The sequence below is a fragment of the Leptonychotes weddellii genome, chromosome 4, assembly GCF_054177405.1.
Source record: "Leptonychotes weddellii isolate Sample4059 chromosome 4, ASM5417740v2, whole genome shotgun sequence".
Taxonomy (NCBI): domain Eukaryota; kingdom Metazoa; phylum Chordata; class Mammalia; order Carnivora; family Phocidae; genus Leptonychotes; species Leptonychotes weddellii.
In genome coordinates, this window is record NC_138372.1 from 89545253 (window position 1) to 89566879 (window position 21627).

The following is a 21627-nucleotide window of genomic DNA, read 5'->3' on the forward strand; positions in this document are numbered from 1 at the left end:
GCCCCCCCCCCCCCCCCCCCCCCCGTTTAGGGAGATTAGAATGTGAAAAGTGTATTTTAGAATCAACAAAACATGACCTGCATGCATCTGGATGTCTTTTTAGTTGTGCCCATTTTTTTGCGCTTCATATCAATGGAATCCTACTATACAAAGTCTTTGTGACTGGCTTTTGCCCGTGGTGTGCTTCTGAGAGTCTCCCGTGTGCACGGAAGTGGCAGTGGTGTGTTCCTTTTCACTGCTGTGGAATATCTGGGTTGTTTCTAGTTTTAGTGATCTGAACCGTTTTTATGCACATTCTTACATGTACCTTCCAATGCACTCAGGTCTTTTAAGGGTAGGTACATAAGAGTGAAATCTCAAGTTCAAAGTGTGTATATATATATATATGTTTAAATTAGTGAGGTAATGTCAACATATTTTCTGAAGTGGTAGCACCAGTTAAAAGGGTAGCTCCCTTTTAATGAAGGTGAATTTTCAGTGACTTTCTCCCTGGCGTGGAGCGCATTTTGTATCTTGTGTAAGAAATCCCATTTTTTAAGGTCATGGAGGTATGCTTGCTCCTATGTTGTTCTCTAAAATTTTACTGCTCTGCGATGTCCACAATAGCCAAACTGTGGAAAGAGCCTAGATGTCCATCAACAGATGAATGGATAAAGAAGACACAGTATATATATACAATGGAATATTATGCAGCCATCGAAAAAATGAAATCTTGCATTTGCAACGATGTGGATGGAACTAGAGGGTATTATGCTAAGCGAAATAAGTCAATCAGAGAAAGACAATTATCATATGATCGCACTGATATGAGGAATTTGAGAAGCAAGACAGGATCATAGGGGAAGGGAGGGAAAAATGAAACAAGATGAAATCAGAGAGGGAGACAAACCATAAGAGACTCTTAATCTCAGGAAACAAACTGAGGGTTGCTGGAGTGGAGGGGGGGTGGGGGGGTGGCTGGGTGATGGACACTGGGGAATGTATGTGCTATGGTGAATGCTGTGTATTATGTAAGACTGATGAATCACAGACCTGTACCCCTGAAACAAATAATATATGTCAAATGAAAAAAAAAAAAGAAAATTATAAAAAAAAAAGCTGTCCTGAAGTAAGTTGGAGAACATCTATTTTTGTGGCAAAAAAAATTTTACTGCTCTGCCTTTCACCAGTTAGGAAATACTCTCTCTTTTTTTCTATTCAATTCTAATAAAATTAGAATAATCTCTTTGCTTGGAAGTTTGGTAAGACTCACCTAAAAAGCTGACTGGGAACCTTGTGTTTTCTTTGTTGGACGATTTTAAGCTGTTTATTTCCTTTTAGGGATAAACGATATTCAGATTTTCTACTTCTTGAGCTTCTTGTTAATTTGTATTTTACTAAGAATTCATCTGTTTCATCAAAGTGTTCAAATTTACTGGCAAAAAAGTTGCTCATAGTACTTTATTTAAATTCTGATGTGTTTGTACTCCTCTTTCTTGATGAGACTTATCAAGTAATCGTTGTTTGCTTTGTTCATCATCATATGTTTTTCATTAATTTTCTTATATCTTTCCCTCTACTTCTTCAGGTTTATCCTAATGTTCTTTTTTTTATAACTTCTTAAATGCTTAGCTCAGAACTCCTCAGCGTTTCTTCTTTTCTAAGTATATGAATTCCCTTTTAATACCAGTTTAGTGGAATTCCACAGGTTTTGGTAAATTGCATTTTCATTTCATTTAGTTCTATTTATTTTCTGATTTCTACCATGATTTCCTTGTTGACCCATGGGGTACTTAGAAGTTTTTAAAAAGTATTATTTTCAAACATATTGGGTTTCCTCATTATGTTTTTGTTACTGCTGTCTAAATAGATTGCATTATAGTCAAAGATAGTGGTTTTGGGGCGCCTGGGCGGCTCATTCAGTTAGGCATCGGACTCTTGATTTCGGCCATGATCTTAGGGTTGTGAGATAGAGACCAGGGGAGTCAGGCTACATGCTCAGTGGGGAGTCTGCTTTTCCCTCTCCCTCTGCGCCTCCACCTACCCTCAAATGCGCTCGAGCTTGCTTGCTCACTCTCTCTCTCAAATAAATAAATAAACAAACAAACAGATAAATAAAATCTTTAAAAAAAAAAGTCTTTAAAAAAAAAGACAGTGGTCTGAAAGCTCCGATCCTTGGATGTCCGTGGAGGCCAGCTTTTCACCTTGTGCTTCTGCATTGGTCTGTGCATACAAGGGGGTACATAAGCTTAGATGCAAGGTGCAAGGAATGTCAGGTCATGTGTTGCTCAAAGTTTATGTATATTTCAGATTTCTTTTTTGGCTGCATTTTCCAACATTTACTGAGAGAGTTTGAAATTTCCCTTTATGAGTGTGGATTTTTCATTTTCTCCTTACAGCGCTGACAACTTGTGCTTAATGTACTTTCAGGCTATATTATTAGGGACACACAGGGTTAGAATGTTTGTATCTTCCCACTGAACTGAAGAGTTGATCATTCTAAGGTGACTTTTTCTTCACTATTGTAAACATTTTGTGTAAACACTGATTTTGTCTGATACTAATATCAGGACACCACCACTTTATTTGCCCTAGTGTATCATTTTCTATCAGCTTTCCACCTCTTTGTATCTTTACATTGTTGATAACTCTGTCTCTTATAAATGGCTAATTTTCTTAAAAAAAAACCCATCTGACAATTGAGGTCTTTTGACTCTAATGTTTAATCCATTTACATATATTCTGATGACTAACACATTTGGATTTATTGCTACTCTTGTACTTTCTATGTGACCCATTTTCTAAACCTTCTTCTGTCTTTTGCCCCACTGTCTTGCCTTTTTATTTATTTATTTATTTATTTATTTAAAAGATTTTATTTATTTATTTGACACAGAGAGAGAGACAGCTAGAGAGGGAACACAAGCGGGGGGAGTGGGAGAGGGAGAAGCAGGCTTCCCTCGGAGCAGGGAGCCCAATGTGGGGCTCGATCCCAGGACCCTGAGATCATGACCTGAGCCAAAGGCAGACGCTTAATGGCTGAGCCACCCAGGCGCCCTGTCTTGCCATTTTAAATACAAAATTAAGGTTTTTTTTTTCCCTTTTCTACTTCTTTTTCCCCCTTACTAGTTTGTAAGGTCCACATGCTATCTCTCTGTCCTTTCAATGGTTACCAAGGCTATTTGTACATATAGACTAATTCTATAGGCTGAAGTCAAAAGTTAACCAATTATCTTTTTTCTTCCAACAAGGACTGCAGGGGTTTGGCTCTTATCACTCCCCTTCCCCTGTTATCTGCTATTATGACCCTGGATTTGGAGTCCAGCTTGCTTGCCACTACCCATCTCACACACGCACACACACACACACACACACACACACACACACACACACTGTCTTCCATCCCATGGAACCCCCAGGATGTTGCACACAGTGACAGCCAATAACCCTGCAGGGCACAAGTGACTGGAGCTTCCAGCAGCAGTGTGCAGGCTTCTCATGATGATTTTGGTTTGAACATTTGGTGGAACAAATATGCCTGATCGCTTTAGAGCTTTAAGTATCCTGATGTGGTGTCTGATGCCCCAGGGATTCCCTGGTCTCCGCCCACCGCTCACAATCTGGGTCCTCTTCAGTTTTCAGGTCACGGTACTCCTCTGCTCCCAATCCTCCAATCACTTCCCATCTCACTCATCCTAAAATCCAAAGGCCCAGATGATCTGCAACCCCCGAGCTTCCTGAGCCTACCTCCTCCTCTTTTCCTTTCTCACACCCACCTCCAGTCACACCTTGCTCTTAATAGAACACTCCAAACATGACTCCACTGCAGGACTCTTTACTTGCTTCCTCTAAAGACCTTCCCTAACCTCCTTATACAAACTAGTATCACTGGTCCCTACTCCCTCCTTACCCCAGTCTTGATATGTTTAGCCTCCTGCTTGGCTTTATTTCTCTCCATTGCACTCAGCACCACCTGGACATTCTTTCCTTTCTTCCTTTCTTCTTTCTGTCTATGTCTGTCTGTCTATCTATCTATCTCTATCTATCTATCTATCTATCTATCTATCTATCTATCTATCTATCATCTATCTATCTATCTCTCTATCTATCTATCATCTCCCACTAGAGTGAAATCTCTGTGAGAAAGAGACTTCATCTGTATTTTCAGGGTTATGTCTTTACAACCCTGGGCACATACTAAATGCCAAATAAATAATATGTTGAATGAAAATGTTTGCAGAACTCCTTCAGAAACTATCCATTCAGGTCTCAAGCTTCTTGGACTTCTACATGCATTTGGTTTTTTTTCTCTCCTTCAAAACAATGGAACCATAGAATTTTCTCACTTGAAGAGATGGTAGAGGTCTTTACATTTAGAGTGCAGTACCTCGGGGTTCAAACAGGTTGAACTGTGAGGCTCAGATCATAAACTTTGAGCTGGTTTGTAATTGAAAGTCTAAAATGCTTTCTTTCGCTCAGAAGCCCCTGAAACTTCTCAAGTGCAAACCTAAGCAATGTAGGAATTGAAATCCAAATCAGACTCTGGCTGGTCAAACATTTTTGGTGATTCTTCCTCATCTGGGGCCTGTGTGCTGACTTGCCCCCCTCGCCCTCCACCCTGGTTCTACTGTCATGGTTATCAGGACATCAGCATGGGAGGGACGCTTGTGGGACACGGGGACCTGCTTTTGTGGGGTCTTTCTCTCTCCCTCTCTCCCAAAGAGAATTAAAAGGGTACTGTTGCTTCTTTTCTCTGAATTCAGAATCTATTAGTGGGTTTAAACGGCATGGGAATGTGTAAGGATTAGGGAAAGTAGCCCTAATCACCACGGAGGAGATCTGCAGGTGACCTATACAACCCTTCGCTGTAGAGGTGAGAAGGGAGAGGCCAGAAGAGAGGCGAGAAAATGATTTGCTCAAATTTGCAATGTCCCCAACTGAACTCTTGATTTCCCTTTTCCAGCCTGCCCCCACTCAATAAATAGAGTCATTGTCTAACCATTTGCTTCAGCCACAACCCACGAGTTGTCCTGGAGCCTCTCCTTCCATCACCCCACACCTTCAGTGCCCCAGTGGATCCTCTTGGCTGTCCTTCCCACATGTAGTCTGAGTGTGCGTCCCTGCGCCCTCCACACTGCTCCCGCTGCAGGCCAAGGTACCCCCTCTCCTCTCTAGAGTACTACAGGGACGTTCTCACTGGGTCCCTTGCTCCCACTTTTGCCACCCACCCCACCCCACCCAAGTCTTCCCCACAAGACCCAGTCGTCTCTTTGCCATGCAAATCAAATCATGTTTCCCTGTCCCAACCCTTTAGTAGCTTCCCATCCCTCTTAGAAAAAACCCCAAACTCCCCGATGCCCGCCCGCATGGCCCACGTGATCTGCCTGCCACCTTTCTCTCTGCCCTTGCCCCCCACCTCTCACCTCCACTCCATTTGGGCCACAGGATGCCGCCTCCCTTGCCTTGTTTCCTACACAAGCTCATTCCACCCCAGGCCTTCGTACCTGTTTGCCCCTGTGTTCAGAAATCCCTTGACTCGCAGCCAACATAGCCCCCTCCTCCCTGACCAGCCTAACAGATAGCACCCTTCCTCTCTGTGCCGTCACCCTGCTTTACTCTCCCCATAGAGGGTTGCCTGTTCCTTACTAGAATGTAAGCTTCTCATGGGCAGAGTCGTCTTGATCACTGCTGCCATCTCTTGCACCGAGAACAGCGCCTGGTGCCTAGCATGTGCTCAGTGAATATTTGTTAAATGGATAGTTAGATGAAGGGATGAATGAATGATTTTGCCCCACAATAGGCTTCACTTCCTGGCAGGGTCTGGACTCGAACCCAGGTCTTCAGATGCTCAGGCCAGGCTCTTCTCCCCCATGAAGTAATATTCCAAAGGGTTGAGGAATCACATCCTTGGCTTTAGAGGAAGAAAAGCTGCTTCCGGGCTCTGGATGCCTTTCTTTCAGCCTCCCTGGTGCTACCTAGGGGAACACTGAGGTGTCCTTGTTGTAATCAGCTCAGCCAGGATCCAACACCGGCGTTTTGTGGATTGTGTGAGCAACACAACCCCCCTCTCACACACGTGCATACACACACACTTTGCTTTTATTTATTTATTCATTTATTATTATTATGTTATGTTAATCACCATACATCATTAGTTTTTGATGTGGCGTTCCATGATTCATTGTCTGCTCCATGCAGTACGTGCCCTCTTTAATACCCATCACCAGCCTAACCCATCCCCCCACCCCCCTCCCCTCTAGAATCCTCAGTTTGTTTCTCAGAGTCCATAGTCTCTCATGGTTCATCTCCCCCTCCGATTCCCCCACACACACTTTGCATTTAAACAAAACACATCAGAAAGGGGTTCAAGCCTTCACCCTCCCTTCCTGCCAAGCGTAGGGACAAACAGTAGGGCTCTTGGCAGAAGGTCTCTGTCCCATTCTCTTTGTCTCTGGGTCTAGACGATTCATTTCCTCTCATTCAACCAGCATCATTTTTGGGCTGCATGACTTTCTTTTGTGAGCTTTTATCTTCCGTCCTCAGGCTTTGTAACCTGTGAATCTTCTATCAGGACCTAACCTTTGAAGGCCAAATACAAAAGAGTGGTGCTTCTGTGTGAATCGTGAATCGCGTTGTAAAGGAACAAAACACTTTCACGGCGTAATGCAGAACTCTTGAATATCATGTAAAATGTCACCTCCCTCTTGGGGGCATAGAGGGATATTAGGGTATTAGGCGGAGCACCCAACCCAAACGGCAGCGTAGTTTCACACCTGAGAGATCAGGCGAGCAAGCCACCTGCCCCTCTCTAAGGAAATCCACAGTTTGGGTCATTTGGGGGCCAGGGGTCAAAGAGAGCTGGGTTCTGGGCTCCTGCGCTGCTGGGATCATGACACCTTCTCAGCTTGCCTTTCCCTCCCCTCTCCTCCTCCCTCCCAGAGGTTCTTCCTTGCCCACAGGGTGGATCAAGGGACATCAGGAAAGCTCTCTGCCCTTGACTCTCTCTGTCCAGGGGCTACCATTAGTGACTTGTGGCCTTGGTGACCAGGATGTGGTTTCTTGACTGAGTGAGGAGGAGCAGTGGGGGCGGGGCACGGGTGCACCCCTCACCCTGCGGGGGCGGGGTGCGGAGAGTCCTGGGGCTGCGTTGGGGAGAGAGGTCCGCAGCCGCGCTCAGCGCTGTATGACTGCGGAGCGGCAGGGGGCGCCCGCGGCTCCTCTCCTGCGGACCCTGCGCACAGGCAATGCCACCTGCCCTGAGCAGTCCCGCCAGCAAGCCCCCCCCCCCGCCCCCCGCAGAGCCCTGCGCCCTTGGGGTCCTCGGTCGCTTCACCTGGCGCCTGGAAAGGCCCTTCTGACCCACCGGGCTGACCGCGTGCTCCCGGGGCCCCCTCTTTTCTGACTGCACCATGGGTGTCCAGGCCCCCCCAGCAGACCGTGGCACATCCGTGCGTTGCTGGGCGCCCAGCGCCTCCCCACAAGAGTGGACGGGCTGCGGAAGAGAAAAGGCAGACCGCGCTCCTATAATCCCTTGTCCTTACAGACCCCTAAGGAGAAGCCCCGAGGCGTCTGGGAAGGAGGGTTAGGAGGGAAGGGGATGCTCCAGGAAAGGAAAGGACTCCAAGGTGTGCTGATCCTTCCTATGCACCAAGCACATTTTTGTGTACTTTCTGCTCTATCTTATGTCGTTGGTAGGTAGACATCGTAAACCCATTTTGCTGACGAGCATTTGGAGGCTCAGAGAGAAAAAGGAGTTCCCTCAAGTTCACCCCGCTGGCTGCAGGGGAAGCCATGTTTTGTGCCTTTGTCGTAATGAATTTCTCACAGTACAGGGGCCGGGAGAGATGCATGGAGACAAAGCAGACCAGGCCTTCCAGGTAGAAGCTTCAGCCTTCCTGCCCCGTCTGCAGTCAGATGAGCCCTCAGGGGCCAAGGGAGAGGGAATGACCCACACCTTCTGCCCTTGGCAGGGTTCACTCCTCACATGGATGCGGATCGTGGTCCTTGAGGGAAAGGGATTGGGTGGAGCACATGGGATGGGGGAAGGAGCTGTCTTAGAATTTGCCCTGGGCTAACATTTTCAAGTTGTACCTTTGAACGCTATAAAAAAAAAAAAAATCCTCAAAACTCACTCTTTCATAGGAGTTAATCATTCATTCTCACCGCAGGCCAGATGACCTCTGGCATGTGGTTGGGGTTTTGTTTGCTTTTCTTAAAAGTCCTAGAGTTTAGAGCGGGACCAATGTCATTTAGGTGAGGAAGAAAGGAATTTGGGGTACAGTACAGGCCTTGGTTTTCTTTCCTCCACCTCCTGGGAGTTTGGAAGTTTGAGAGGGTATGGATTCAGAGCTCAAGCAAGTTGATCGTCTGTGGCTGTGGCCCTCATGGGGTGCTGAATGCAGGAGACCCAAGGGGACAAAAGCATACTAAAAACAAAAAATCCAAGCGACCGCCCATCCTGCACCTGATTCCTTTAGGACCTTGCTCTCATGTGGGTGGCAGCTATGTTCACCAACAGAGATCACTTGCTTTATTTCATTACTGTAGTTCCCTAATCAGCTTTGCACAGAGAGAGATGCAAGTTAGCAACTTTTCAATTTTAATATTCGAATCACCTAAAAGATAATTGACCTCCTATAAGAATTAGGGAGGGTCAATTGGCTGTGTGACCTTGGGCAAGTCACTCAACCTCTCTGGGCCTCAGAAGAGGAGTGAGTTCCAAGGCCCCTTCCAAAGCCAATTCTCTGCAGCCTGTAATCCCACAAGCTAGCTCCACTGGCTATTTTTGACCCGCAGATGAGAAGGGCTGACATTGTCAGGCCATACCCATCTCTCCAACGTTCTGATAGGTGGCTAGACATTCTTACCAGACATCCCATGGGCACTCAAGCATGAGATGTCCCAAGCAAACAGTTGGCTCCTCTTCCTAGTACCCAGGTGCCCCCCTCAGTATCCTCTTCGATTCCCTCTGTCCTTCAACCTCCATATTCATCCACTCCCTGAGATTGGAACATTCTGGTTGTGAAGTGCCCTCTGTTCCTAGTCCCCCAACTTCTGCTGAGTTCAGTCACCTCTCACCTGGACTCTTGCTGCCACCTCAAATACCCCCAACAGCCTCCCTCCTGTCACTCCCGCTCTGATCCATGCCAGGTCTGTCCACTAACCCATGGGTCTGGCCAGCCTCTTCCCACTACGGACACTTGGATGGTCTCCCACGGCCAGCCCAGCAAATAACTGCCATCTGGGTCCTGCATGATACAGGCCCAACCTCACTTCCCTCCCACATGTACTGTACGTTTCAGCGCAGCTCAGTGCCACACTCTTCACGTTCTGTCTGGAACACACGTAGCTACCTTACCTGCTAAAACACCTCCCTCTTCATCAAGGCCTGGTACAAATGCTCATTTCTCCTTGCAACTTTCTAGGAGACCCCCATTAAGGTTCAGTTTCTCACTGATTCATTCAGTCAACAGATACTGAGCACCAACTGTGTCCTAGGTGCTGTTCCAGGTACTGAGAATTCAGTGGTGGGTAGAGATGTGTTCCTACTCACAGGGAGCTTGCCTGTGATGGCCACAGAATATAAGCAAACAAACAAGGATATTCTAGATTCCCATAAGTACAACAGAGGAGCCCTTGGATCCATTGACTTTGCTATGGTCTACTGTAACATGCCTATTTGTGATTAAATACGACCTCGTAAGGCGCCTGGAGGAAGAATCTGACTCTCATTTATCTTTGTAACTTCCACGATGCCGAACACCATGACTTGTGGGTTGCAGTGCCTCAGTATGCGTTTATGAGAAGGGGCGAAGGAAGGGAGGGAGGAAGGCAGGGCTGAATTTGGGAAACATTCAACAAATACTCCTGGCCAGCAGTGGAGCACCTACTAAGGTCTTCACTTGTTAAATTCAGAATTGAAGTAAAAGGAAATTCTCATCTTGCGGGTGTCATTTTCGCAATCCCTAGAGACAGCGTTCAGTTTGAGAACCTCGCTCCATATAGGAGAGGCGACAGAGGACATGGGAGGGCGCTGCGCAGACAGACCCGGGAATTAGTCCCTGCTCTGCCATATAATTATTGAGAGAAGTTGAGCACATTCCTAATCTCTCAGAGCCTTGATTTCCTCATCTGTAGAACGGGGATCATAAAACCTGCCTCAGGAAATTGGAAAACCAGATAAGACAGCGTGTGAGAAATTGCTTCTGAGACTGAAATAAAGCAGCCCGTAACCATAAAATGGATTCCGGATTACCCCAGGTCCTTTTCCTGGCTTTGTTTGGGGAACACTAAGACAGGCTATCTGCTCCCTAAAGAGGAAAGCTGCTGGAGATAGGAATATTTTAATATTATTTCAAAATCTACCATTCGGGGTCCTTAAGGAAGAAAGAATACTAGGCTCCCAGGGTAACCTTAGGCTGCCTGAAAAGCAACTGGGTCTTTCTTACTCTTCTCTAAAATATGTCCTCCTAGGATTGCCCCTCTTCCAACCATTAGGGATTGTTGATGCAAGCACCGGAGACACACAGTTGCCTTCCCTAAAAAGCATGCCCTGGTGCCTCATGCTCCCAGACAAAATAAAATGAAGTCATTCCGTGCCCCTTGCCATGATTTGCTCATGCCAGCACATGACATGTGCCTTGCCTACAGTCTCTACTCACCAAACATTGATTGCAAAGGCGCTGCAAACTTCCCCCCTTAGCCCACTGCTCCTTTGCAGCAGCATCTCAGATTCCGTTCTACATCTTCAGTGCCTCCTGAAATTCACTCATCCCTGCAGTCCCCATGCCAGACTGACTCCAGTGGGGTTGGAATGGGAAGGAATGACTCAGTCTCAGGATGCTGCAGCCAGAATCAAGCTTTTGAAGCAGGATATCACTCCAAAAAGATGTAATCGCAGTAGGGTAAGGTCTGCACTGGTGGCCACTGGGAGATAAACTTGCCCCTTGCTTGTCCAAACTTTCCTGATGGGTTCCAGAGTTTTGACAAAAGTTCCTGCGGCATCTTGAACTGTTATCCCATTTAAAAATTAAGTCCCCTCAAAATGGCTCTTGACCATCAAGATCTACTCTGATGGAGAGGGGATATAAGCAATTACGTGGACACATACACCCCTTCAGATATTTGTAAATATTAACTGAATTGAAAGAAGGGGAGAGATATACAAGTGTATAACAATCTGTCGTTAGTGCATTTTTCATTGGTCTATTCTTGGCACCTCACTCACTCCTCCTGACCACCTCAATCAATTAGGGCCCCAGAGGGCATCTCCCCCAGTTTCTGCTCTCTCCTCCTCTCTTAACACACATGTGCTTTTTGGGGTAGAGCAGGGATGGGGAGTAGAGGGTATCGCAGATAACTGTCTTAAAGTTGCAGGGAATTGAAGAAAATTGAATGGAATCTTCTAGCCGTCTTTATTCTTGCTCTTCCATTCCACCTCCCCATTTACGTGGAACCTGGTAGAATACCTTACCCTTAGGGGATTACAGAAGAAAAGATCATCACAGAAGGAAAAGAAACCCTCTGGACAGCAGGCACCTAGAGAGTGGGGGAAGTCTCTGCTGTGGTGGATTGAACACCGTGCTTTCCGGAGATTAGCTGCTGTAGACAGGAGCTTGCCATAGCTTCCATGTGCTGCAAGTTCTCACTCATGAAAACCTTCTGCAGTGAGGTCCTGGCAGCCACTGGCCTTGGGCACAATTGCTTCTGTATTCACTTTCCATGGGAGGGGGTGGCATGGGGGTAGGAGGTACACAGAATTTCCCTGCCACCACCATCTGGGGTCCAAGCAGAGAGCCAGAGGAGAGCTCACAGGAACTCTGCTGAGAGGGACTTTGCACTGAGGACCTCGACCTGTGGCATAGCTTGCTCCTTAGTACATGTGAAGACATTCCCCCCTCTAAGACTCAGTTTCCCCATCTGTAAAATGAGGCCAATAACACACATCTCATGTGATTGTTGGTGAGAAAATTATGTAAAATGTATTTGAAAGCACTTTGGCGAAGGTATTGTACAAAAGCTGGTGACCATCACCAGAGAGCTAACACACACACAAAACACACCCATTTTTAAACTTTATTTTAGAAATTGACATACGGTAAAATTGCCTGGTGTGTGTGTACAGTTCTGTGCATTGTAACACATGTACAGATTTGTGTAACCATCACCACAGTGAGAATATGGAGGAGTATCATTGCCCCATTCACTCATTGAAGGACATTTAGTCACGATGAGTTACTATTTTCATATATCGCTGGATTCAATTTGCTACTATTTTGTTGAGGATTTTTGCATCTATGTTCATGAGGGATATGGATCTAAAGTTTTCTGTTGTCGCTGTGTGGCTTTGGTCTTAGGATAATGCTGGCTGCTAAAACAAACAAACCTTATTTGCCCTTACTTCTTCTTCTTTTTTTTAATTTCATTTATTTATTTGACAGAGAGAGAGAGAGAGAGCACAAGCAGGGGGAGCGGCAGGCAGAGGGAGAGGGAGAAGCAGACTCCCCACCAAGCAGAGAGCCCAACGCAGGGCTTGATCCCAGGACTCGATCCCAGGACCCTGGGATCATGACCTGAGCCGAAGGCAGATGCTTAACTGACTGAGCCACCCAGGCACCCCTTGCTCTTACTTCTTGAAATGTTTGTGAGCATTCACTAGTGAGACCACGCAGGCCTGGAGATTTCTCTTTTAAAAGGTTTTTTGGGACGCCTGGGTGGCTCAGTTGGTTAAACGACTGCCTTCGGCTCAGGTCATGATCCTGGAGTCCCGGGATCGAGTCCCGCATCGGGCTCCCTGCTCAGCGGGGAGTCTGCTTCTCCCTCTCCCGCTCCCCCCTCTTGTGCTCTCTCTCTCTCATTCTCTCTCTCAAATAAATAAATAAATAAATAAATAAATAAATAAATAAAATCTTTAAAAAAAAGGTTTTTTGACTATGAATTCAATGTCTTTAATCATGATAAGACTATTCAGATACCCCTTGTCATCATGACTGAATTGGTAATTTGTGGTTTTCGAGAAATTAGTCCATTAGTCCATTTCATCTAAATTGTCAGATTCGTGTGTAGAGTTGTTTGCAATAATTCTCTTATTACCTCATTAATGTCTACAGCACCTATAGGCTCTCATTCCTAATATCAGTGATTTGTGTTTTTTCTCCTTTTTTTATTAGATGTTTATCGATTTTGTTGATCTTTTCAAAGAAACACCTTTTGGATTCATTGGTTTTCTCTATTGTTCTATTTATCATTTCATTGATATCTGCCCTTCTTTTGTACTCCCCCCCTTTTTTTCTTGCTTTGTCCTGATTTTGCTCTTCCTGTTCTAATTTCTTAAGGTATAAGCTTAGATGATCAATCTGATACCTTTTTTTTCTAATATAAGCATTGATGTTTTCTTCTAACTGCTTTAGGTACATCCCATAAGTTTTGATATTTTATGTTTTTATTTTCATTGAGTTGAAAATATTTTCTAATTTTCCTCGAGGCTTTCTAACTAATGGATTGTTTGTAAATGTTTTGTTTAATTTTCAAGTGTTTAGAGATTTCCCCACATATGTTTTTATAACCATTAAACTTAGGAAAGTTGTAAAAATCTAAAGAAGCCATTATTTTAGAAATGAAATAATTTACTGAGCACCTCGTGTGTGCAAAGCACTAGGCTAGGTGTTGTTTGGAGTGTAAGGCTGCATGAGACATAGATCCAGCCTCCTTCAAGGAACTGATTGCTCAGGAGGAAAACTAAGACACTCATGCAAACAAATGGGATGCATGGTGGTCAGTGATAAGAAGCTTCTACATGGTGCAGAGAAGGGCTGCCACGGGCGGGGGGGGGGGCAGTCTTTTCCCGCCCAGGTGATCAAGGTCAAAGGTGTGAACTGGGCTTTGAGAATAGGTAGGACTTCCATAGTGAAGATCTTAGGGTAGCACCATGTTGGTTAGAGGGAACTTTGCCTGGCCAGGGCAGTACACCCTGCCCTTGGGCACTCTCCCATGATGCCCCACTGAGCCTGCTACCACGTGGTGCATTTGGCCTGCTTAATTCACACGTGTCTGGGGGAGTGACCTAATAGACGGACTGGACCGAACTCTTCCAGAAATTGAAGGCAGCTCCCAAAGCCTGTAGAGAAACAAGTAGTGTTTTCTGGGCCAGCAGAAGGGAAGGTGGGTGACAAAAATAAAGCTAACAGCGAAAGAGTATTCTACTTCTCTCATATCCTGCCACCTCACAGATATGGTCTGTCCTTCTGCCTCATCAGAAACTGAGCTGAACTTGGAAGTTAAGGACTCAAAACCCTAGAGCAACTCATTGGCCAACCCTGGAGCATGTGGCCAGGTTGTGGACGTGAGCTGAATCAGCTCTGAGATTTGGGCCTCTCAGGCCTATAGAAGTCAGGGGAATGTTAGAGTCACTGAAGCCAAAGGAGAATGGAATGGCAAGTGGTAGGAGAGAAATATTTGTTCCTGTCCTGAGGGCTTGGGCTCACTACATCAAGGAACAGAGGGGTTCATATGAGATAAAAATAGCTCCCATCCTCTTGAGACACAGGATTGCTCAACCACAGAGAACGAATTCCAGGGGATCCATAACCACGTCTTCTTCATTCTTTCTGGGGTTGTCAGTCATATTTCACCTTCTTTCCCATTTTTCTGCACAACCTGATTTGCAGGATCTGCTTTCAGCACATAAGAAAACAGACTAAAAGCAATGCTTCTGAGATTTTTGAATTTGCATTTCTCCCGTCAATTTACTTTGCACTTGCATATTTTGTTTTTTACTGAAGACTGATTGTGCATATGTTGGTGATTTAACAAGAAGGAAATATGTTTTAAGTCTCCTAGCAAAGATTAAAATAACTAGATTTAATTTTATAGAAAAAAATTTTAAGAAATGGTTGACTTCTCATTGAATTTTGGGGGGCAAGTTACATAAACTCTCTCGGGGTGGCCACAACATGGGGAAGATAAGACAGCAATCTTAGCACCTAGTACAGCTGGGCAGATGTAGAACCCTTGATATGGAGATGTACTGCATGAAGAAATAAAAGACACTGCGAAACCCCACCATGGAATTTCCAAATGATGCTATGAAAATGGAGCTAATCTTGGTACCTACCATCTGGCCCCAAAATGAAAGGTCTATATGACCTGTTTTCTCATGCAAATAACTAGTTTGTTCTAAAGAGGAATAATTTTAAGGCACAAGAAATTTTTAGGAAGAACCAGATTCTGATTTATGCAAAAACAAGACATCCTAAGGGATTTTATATTTTTCATGGTGCTTTATAGTTCATAAAAGGCTTTAACGGGCCACATCTCTTTCAGATGACCAGAATCGCCCCCAGAAAAAAGGCTGGGCAGCGATCAGTCACTCTGGCCTTACAAATGGGGAAATGACGACTCCAAGAGAGTGAAGAAGTCCATGGCTTATAGGGACTAAAAGCAGTTTCAACCTTTTGTGTCCAGTTCTAACTAAGGTCTCTATGGCCTAGGAGACAATGGTCAAAGCTATTCGAAAGGAAGAATGAACCTTTTTGTACTAATTGGTACATTTTTCTAAAGTGCCTACAAGCATTTGAGTAATGGTTTCAGACTGATACTGGATTCATTTTTATGAGGAGAGAATGTGAGGTTTTACCTAAGTTATTTAAATAGCGGTGTATGCATAAACTCCAGATGTATAATGGGGATGAAGTGAGGGAGAAAGGGGGAGTCCAGCAGGCAGCTCTGTAGGCTGCTCTGGGCTTACCAGCTTGACTGCTAACTAAACCTCCCCACTGCGTGTTGCCTGTGGCTTGGTGATGCCTTTTCAATGAAGGCTGCCAGCACACAGCTTCATGCCCCTGCAAACTCAGCTGGGGTCAGGCTTACAGATGGATCTGGCCCACTCAGGACAGATTATGACCCATTTTAAGGGATCCCTGCTTCCATTCAGGCTCCTCAGGTGAGCTTCCAGCTCTTCAGGGCCCGCCCTGCTCTGGGACAGACTGCGGAAGACCCAGTCAGCCACAGCAGGTCTTGAGGCGCTGCAACCCTCTGCCAAGCCTCAGCAGCACTGATGGGCAAGATGAACAGACATGGAGGCCTGTGTGTGTTGCGCATTGTGCCAGGAATCCCATGAAGAACCGAAGAGAGTCCTTGCCTCAAGGCTTATATTCTCATTTCTCCTGTCTTTACTACCTAAATAATTGGCTCTGAGAAGGATTTGGTTCTCTACTGTCTTTTCTTTCAGTGAATCCCCAAGGCAATCTCATTGCTACCGGAAAGCAGTGAGAGAGAAGCATCAAATGGTCAGGCTGTGCTCCTCGGGGAGTCGCTCTGGGGGCCTGCCTTGAGCATTGCCAGATGCTTAGCATCCCCAGCTTCTGGGCACCGAGTGGGGCTCACCTGCTACCCCCAGTCACCGTGACAACCATTAAAACATCCACCGCCCCACCCCCCCTTGTTGAAATGACAGTACGGCTCTCACATGAAAATCACCAAATTCCTTTGACTAATGATATTTTTGTTTCGAAATCTCTTACCCAATGACAGTGGAGCCAGCAAACTGTGAACTGCAGGTACAATTTGGCACACGACCTTTTTTTGTGTGATCCTCGGGCTAAGGATGGTTTTTGTATTTTTAAAGGGTTGGGAGGAAGAGGAGGCGAGGAAGTGAAAGAGTCCGCATTTCTTCTGTGGCCCTTTACAGGTGAAGGTCACAATTCATCAAGCAACGATCAAGTACTGCCAGGTGCTGGTGACACCATGCTGGAGAAGAGCTCACTGTTGCCCCGAGGGGACAAAAGTCACGTGGGGGAGAAAATGAATGCACCACAAGGCAAGTGCAGTGTGTACGGTGATGGGGGCAGGGAGGGCCCTCCACGTATGGAAGCACAAAAGAGGGGCACCAGGCTCAGCCTTGGGGACTTCGGGAGTGCAGATAAGGGGAGCCTTCCAAGAAGAGGTGGCAGGTGAAATTAACCTGAAAAGAGAAGTAAGTATGAGCAGGAGAAGGGTGTGCTGAAATGGGGGAGGGGGTAGAAAACAGCCCAGACAGGGAGACAGAGACAGAGAGAGGAAGAGGATCCAGAGGCTGTTAGCGGGACACAAGGTAGAGAGTGTCAGGAGCTGAAGCTGGAGAGGGGCTGAGGGCCGTGCCCAAGGACTTTGTGCCTCCCAGCTAGATGCTTGGACGTTCAAATGATGGCCCCATCGCTTAGTCGCTATGTGGCCTGAAGCAAGCCTTTCTGTGCCTCAGTTTCCTCACCTAATACATGTGCTTAAGAGGAGGACCTGTCTCAGAAGGTGGCCAGGAACACTGAATGACACAGTCCATACAAAGCATGCAGAACCATGCCGGCTCAGGATTCACACTCAGCAGACATGGGTAACTGTAGCTGTGGGGGCCATCGCTTGTTTGCTATCAGCCATAGGAAGGCAGTGAGAAGCTGTGAGCATCTGCTGTGTGCCCGTCTCTACCTTAAGCTCTAGGAGTACAAGTGGTCTTGTCTCGTGACGTCTGTCCGAGACCCGGACCTTGCAGAAATCCAGGCAAAAAGTGCTAGGACACTGGGGTTCCCTGGTGCCAGTTGCTGGCACTCAGGAAGTGGTCATGGTCCATCCTCTCTGCACTGAAGGCACCTAGGGGTCTGCTCTGAGCACGAGTGTTTGCATCTGAGAGCCCAGGAAGGCAGGAGGTCTGGAACAGGGGCATGAAGAACTCCTCAGTTCAAGGAGCCGCGTGCTTCCCTCTTTCTCCTAAAAGGAAAATATCAAATCTGGCTTAAGAGCAGAGGAAAGTAGTGAGGCTTCACCAGACCCAACTCGCACTTGACCCTGGACAACTTCTCTTTGCTTCAGTGACCCTCTCAAGTCATCCGATCTCCGAAATGTCTTTGGGCTCATTGCAATCCTTCAGGGGGTCTCCATCTCCTCCCACAAAGAACACCTCTCCCTGCAGGTATGGTCCAATCTGGAGCAGGACTCCTAGAGGCAGGAAGACCATCTCCCGTGAGCTGTGTCCACCTGGGTTGCTTTGCCCCAAACAGAGTCCACACCATGGGGAGGGCTTGCCCTGGACAGAAGAGCAGTCCCTTCCTGCCCTTCCCTGTGGGAGACGGTCTCCCTCTGGCTGCTGTGCCCCAGCTCATCCATACCCTTCTTAGACACAGACATAGCCTGCAAAGGACGCCGGGGAGTAAGTGCCAGTTTGGAGCAGGCAGCCCTCCCCCGCCCCCACCCCTTTCTCCTATTGGCAGTGCAATGAGCAGAGAGAGAGATCCCTTGCTTCTGGAAAGCCCCTCCGAGGCTTCTGTGCTTCTAAGCTGGTGGTGACCTCCAGGGTCAGCACCTCTCTGTACAGGTCGGCCACATGGCACTGGGCCTGCTGCAGAAGCACTGAGGATACAGTCCTGCTGAGTGTGGCGGGGGCTACCTGGGATGCCTGTGGCCCAGGTTCTGTCATCCCCACTGCAGGTGCAGGCCGGCGCCCGCAGCTGGCCACCTCGGCCACCCAGCCCAGGGCCCACGCAAGTTGGACTCTGACTGTGCAATCTCTAAGTGCTCTGGGCTCCTTTGAAAAGGAGAACATTATCTTCGATATTGTTATACAGTAATGAGAAAATGTTTCTGTGTTCTGCGGCTTTCTGGCTGAGCACTCTGTGCTCCGTGAGGAAATACGCTCTTATTTATTTTCCCTCCAGAATATTAAAGTTGACAGCACAGGGACTCAGATCTCTGGTCATTTCCAGACCATTCGCCTCTCCCCGCCCCACCCTCTGCTCCTCAGCCACCCTGTCACCTGCCCCCAGGGCCTTAGGCCCTCGCACCTGACTACCCAGGTTCTTAGCTGGCCATGTACTGTCTAAGCACTTTGCGCCGGTGTGTCCATGTAATTCTTACAATAGCCCTAGAAGGTAGGGATTACCGTTGTTGTCATTTCTCAATTGAGGAGACAGCCTAGAGAGGTTCAGTAACTTGCCCAGGGTCACACAGTAAGTGGTAGAACACAGATTCAAACCCAGCCATCTGGTGCCATAATTTGGGCTATTAACCTGCACTACTCAGCCTCCACCTCTGGTGCTATTTGTGTGTGAGTCTCCGTACAGAACAAACTGGGGGCACCATCATACTTAGCATCTGAGCCAATGGAGACCGTGGAGCCCAGGAGCACTGTCGATCAGCACTGACCTCATGGAAGCTTTAGGCCAAAGTAGACAAAACTCTCCTTTCTCTCTAGGATGTTCCCAGAGCTTCTCAGGTAACCCTACAGTCTGAGCGTCTGAAATCCCTCCGGGAAGCCCAGCGCCTCCAGAGCAATTCCTGGGATTCTCAGAGCTTCCCAGAGCTGCCTTGGGTCGAGCAGCCGAGCTGTGGGCATCCAGGTGCCAGACCCCGGGCTCCGGGGCCAGCAGCGTGGCCACGGCCACCCTCCCCAGGAATGCCCTGTTGACAGGTCCTGGAGTCTGTCAGGTTGTATCTCTGGGTCTGGGCCAGTCTCGGGGTCACCCGACAAATGTATATCTCATCTCACAGCAGGGTGCCTCACTGGTTGCTACATTTGTGTCTTTATTTTGCCGGGTAGTATGTGCATGGGTCAGGGCTAAGGCCCCCAAAATGGGTAGGTACCAATATGAGCATAAAGTGTGTTAAAGCATGTATGTGTGAAAGAGAGGCTGGAGGTGTATAGCTGTGTGTCCACGTGTGTGTGTGTGTGTATGTGTGTGCGGGCACACTCTTCTGGGGGCTCTCTGCACAGCTGTGGCTCCTGGCCACCTTGGCACTCCTCCTGTGCTGCTCTCAGGCAATGTTCCAAGGTGATCTGGGCCCTGCCTTGCACAGGGAGGCAGCTTAGTTCTTTGTGGGCTCGATTTGGTTCCTACAGGAAACAGCCCCTCCCGCTTTCCTGGTACTCCCATTGATCTCTGCTCCTCTCTCTGGCTCTGCTCCAGCCATGGGGACTGTCCCCCCAGCCCCCGCCCCCACACACATTGGAGGGAGCTGGCAGACATGTGGTTTCGGGGCAGTTTTTGAGGGTGCCCAAAGGGTCCTCCGAGCACGAATTTCGGCATCTCATCCCCCTATCTCCTGTGGACCCGAGCCTCTCCTCCCACCGGGGGTGGGCACAACTCCTGGGTGAGAGCCCTCTGCTCCCCAGTCATTCTGATTGGTTCACAGTGGGGACTGGCATCACTCTCTGAGCCGCCTCCAACCCCCCTGTCTGGGTCTCTGGAGATTTCACTCGGAGCCTCCACATCACCCTGCAAAGCTGGGGGAACTGGCAACCAGGGCCCGCTAAAACCTGGGACTGCTTTGGAGTCTGATGACTACTCGGCCACTGGTGGGCTTCTGGGAGAGAGGTAGCTGTTCAGGAGGCAGACATGGGAGATGGGGTCTGCAGCCTGGCAGGGAGAGCAGCTCTTGGCTCGGCTCCAAGGGTGTGATGCCAAGTCCCTGCCTCTGCAGGGGCTCACACTGCCTCATGCCAGCCTCGGCGTCTGTGGCCAGCTCTGCCAGGCTGTGGCCACCCTTGGGACCGCTCTCTGGCGCGTCGGGCTGAGGCAGGGTGCCTCTGAGCGAGGACTCTGTGGCGATGATGAGAACAATCAGAAAGCTCTATGACCTCAGAGAAATTGCTTCAGTACCTCTGTGACTTTGTTTTTTAATCTGTAAAATGGGGATAATGATAGGCTTATGGTAAGAATGAAATGAGTTACTGTGTGTGAAGCATTTGGAAGAGTATGGGCAAGTCGGAAGCACTTAGTAATTGTTATTATGAGACTATCCCAAAGGTCAATCTGGCCTTTTCCCAAGGTCTGCCGGGGGTGGGGTGGTGCTGGGGTGGGATGGGAGTTGTCTTTTGTGGTGTCTAGGCTTGGAAGAAGGGAGGGGCCATGTCTTTCACACCTGGAAAGGATTCACAGGGTCCTGGCATTATTAAGTGCATCCAGGACGCCTGGGGGACCCAGGCCAGGGCCGCCTGCCTCCCTGTCAAGGCGGGTGAGAGCTGTCAGCATAGCAAGAACCTGCTGTCCAAGGACAGAACCTGCCTCTCCCTGCTTGCCTTTCATCTTTGAAGTCTTTTCTTAAAGGTCAATAGAACAGAGAGACCCCTCTAGAATTTGTCTCTGGTGATAAGGCCGGCCGACATAGGCTCTAAAAATAAACCTTAATAAGATTTTAGGTAAACACTTTCCACAATAATTCAGATCACGATTCTTTTCTCATTCCTAGAGCAGTGTGACCTATAGTGGGCCCTATTCCCGCAGAGGAAATGTCAAAGGCTTCCAGAGTGCCAGGTTGAATTTGGATAAGGCTCCACTCTGCTCTGGGGCCCAGCCTTGCCAGAAGAACCCGCAGTCTTAATGTGAGAGGCCCCCCTCCAGTCCCATCCATCACAGTATCCCACACTCCTGCCCCCTTCCCCGCTGCCCCTACTGGGCCCAGTGAACAACCTGAGCTCTTCGGGGTGTTTCTGTACCCAGAGGCAGGTGGGGACGGTGTCTTTGCTTTGTTACTGTTCTCTTTTTCCCCCAACATGTGGCTCTCAGAGGTGGTGTCTGGGGACTGCGAGTCTGTCCAGTTTACCGGGACTGGGGGCAGTGCCGGAGGCGTGGAATGCCCAGGAGCCGGACTCAGCTGCGGGTCTCAGCAGCATAGCAGGCTGACCGG

The 21627-nt window shown here is 47.8% G+C and overlaps 1 protein-coding gene and 1 long non-coding RNA gene across 3 annotated transcripts in view; one reads left to right on the top strand and one right to left on the bottom strand.

Moving 5' to 3' along the window:
* MAB21L3 (mab-21 like 3) overlaps positions 1-16790 on the top strand; it is a 46849-nt gene extending 30059 nt beyond the window's left edge. For both annotated transcript variants that reach the window (XR_014144108.1, XR_014144110.1), the window contains exon 7: positions 16667-16790. The gene's annotated coding sequence lies outside the window, so the exon portion shown is untranslated. The remainder of the gene's footprint in view (positions 1-16666) is intronic.
* Positions 1-21627, bottom strand: part of LOC115943959 (uncharacterized) — a 1191882-nt gene that overhangs the window by 823344 nt on the left and 346911 nt on the right. The window lies entirely within an intron of this gene.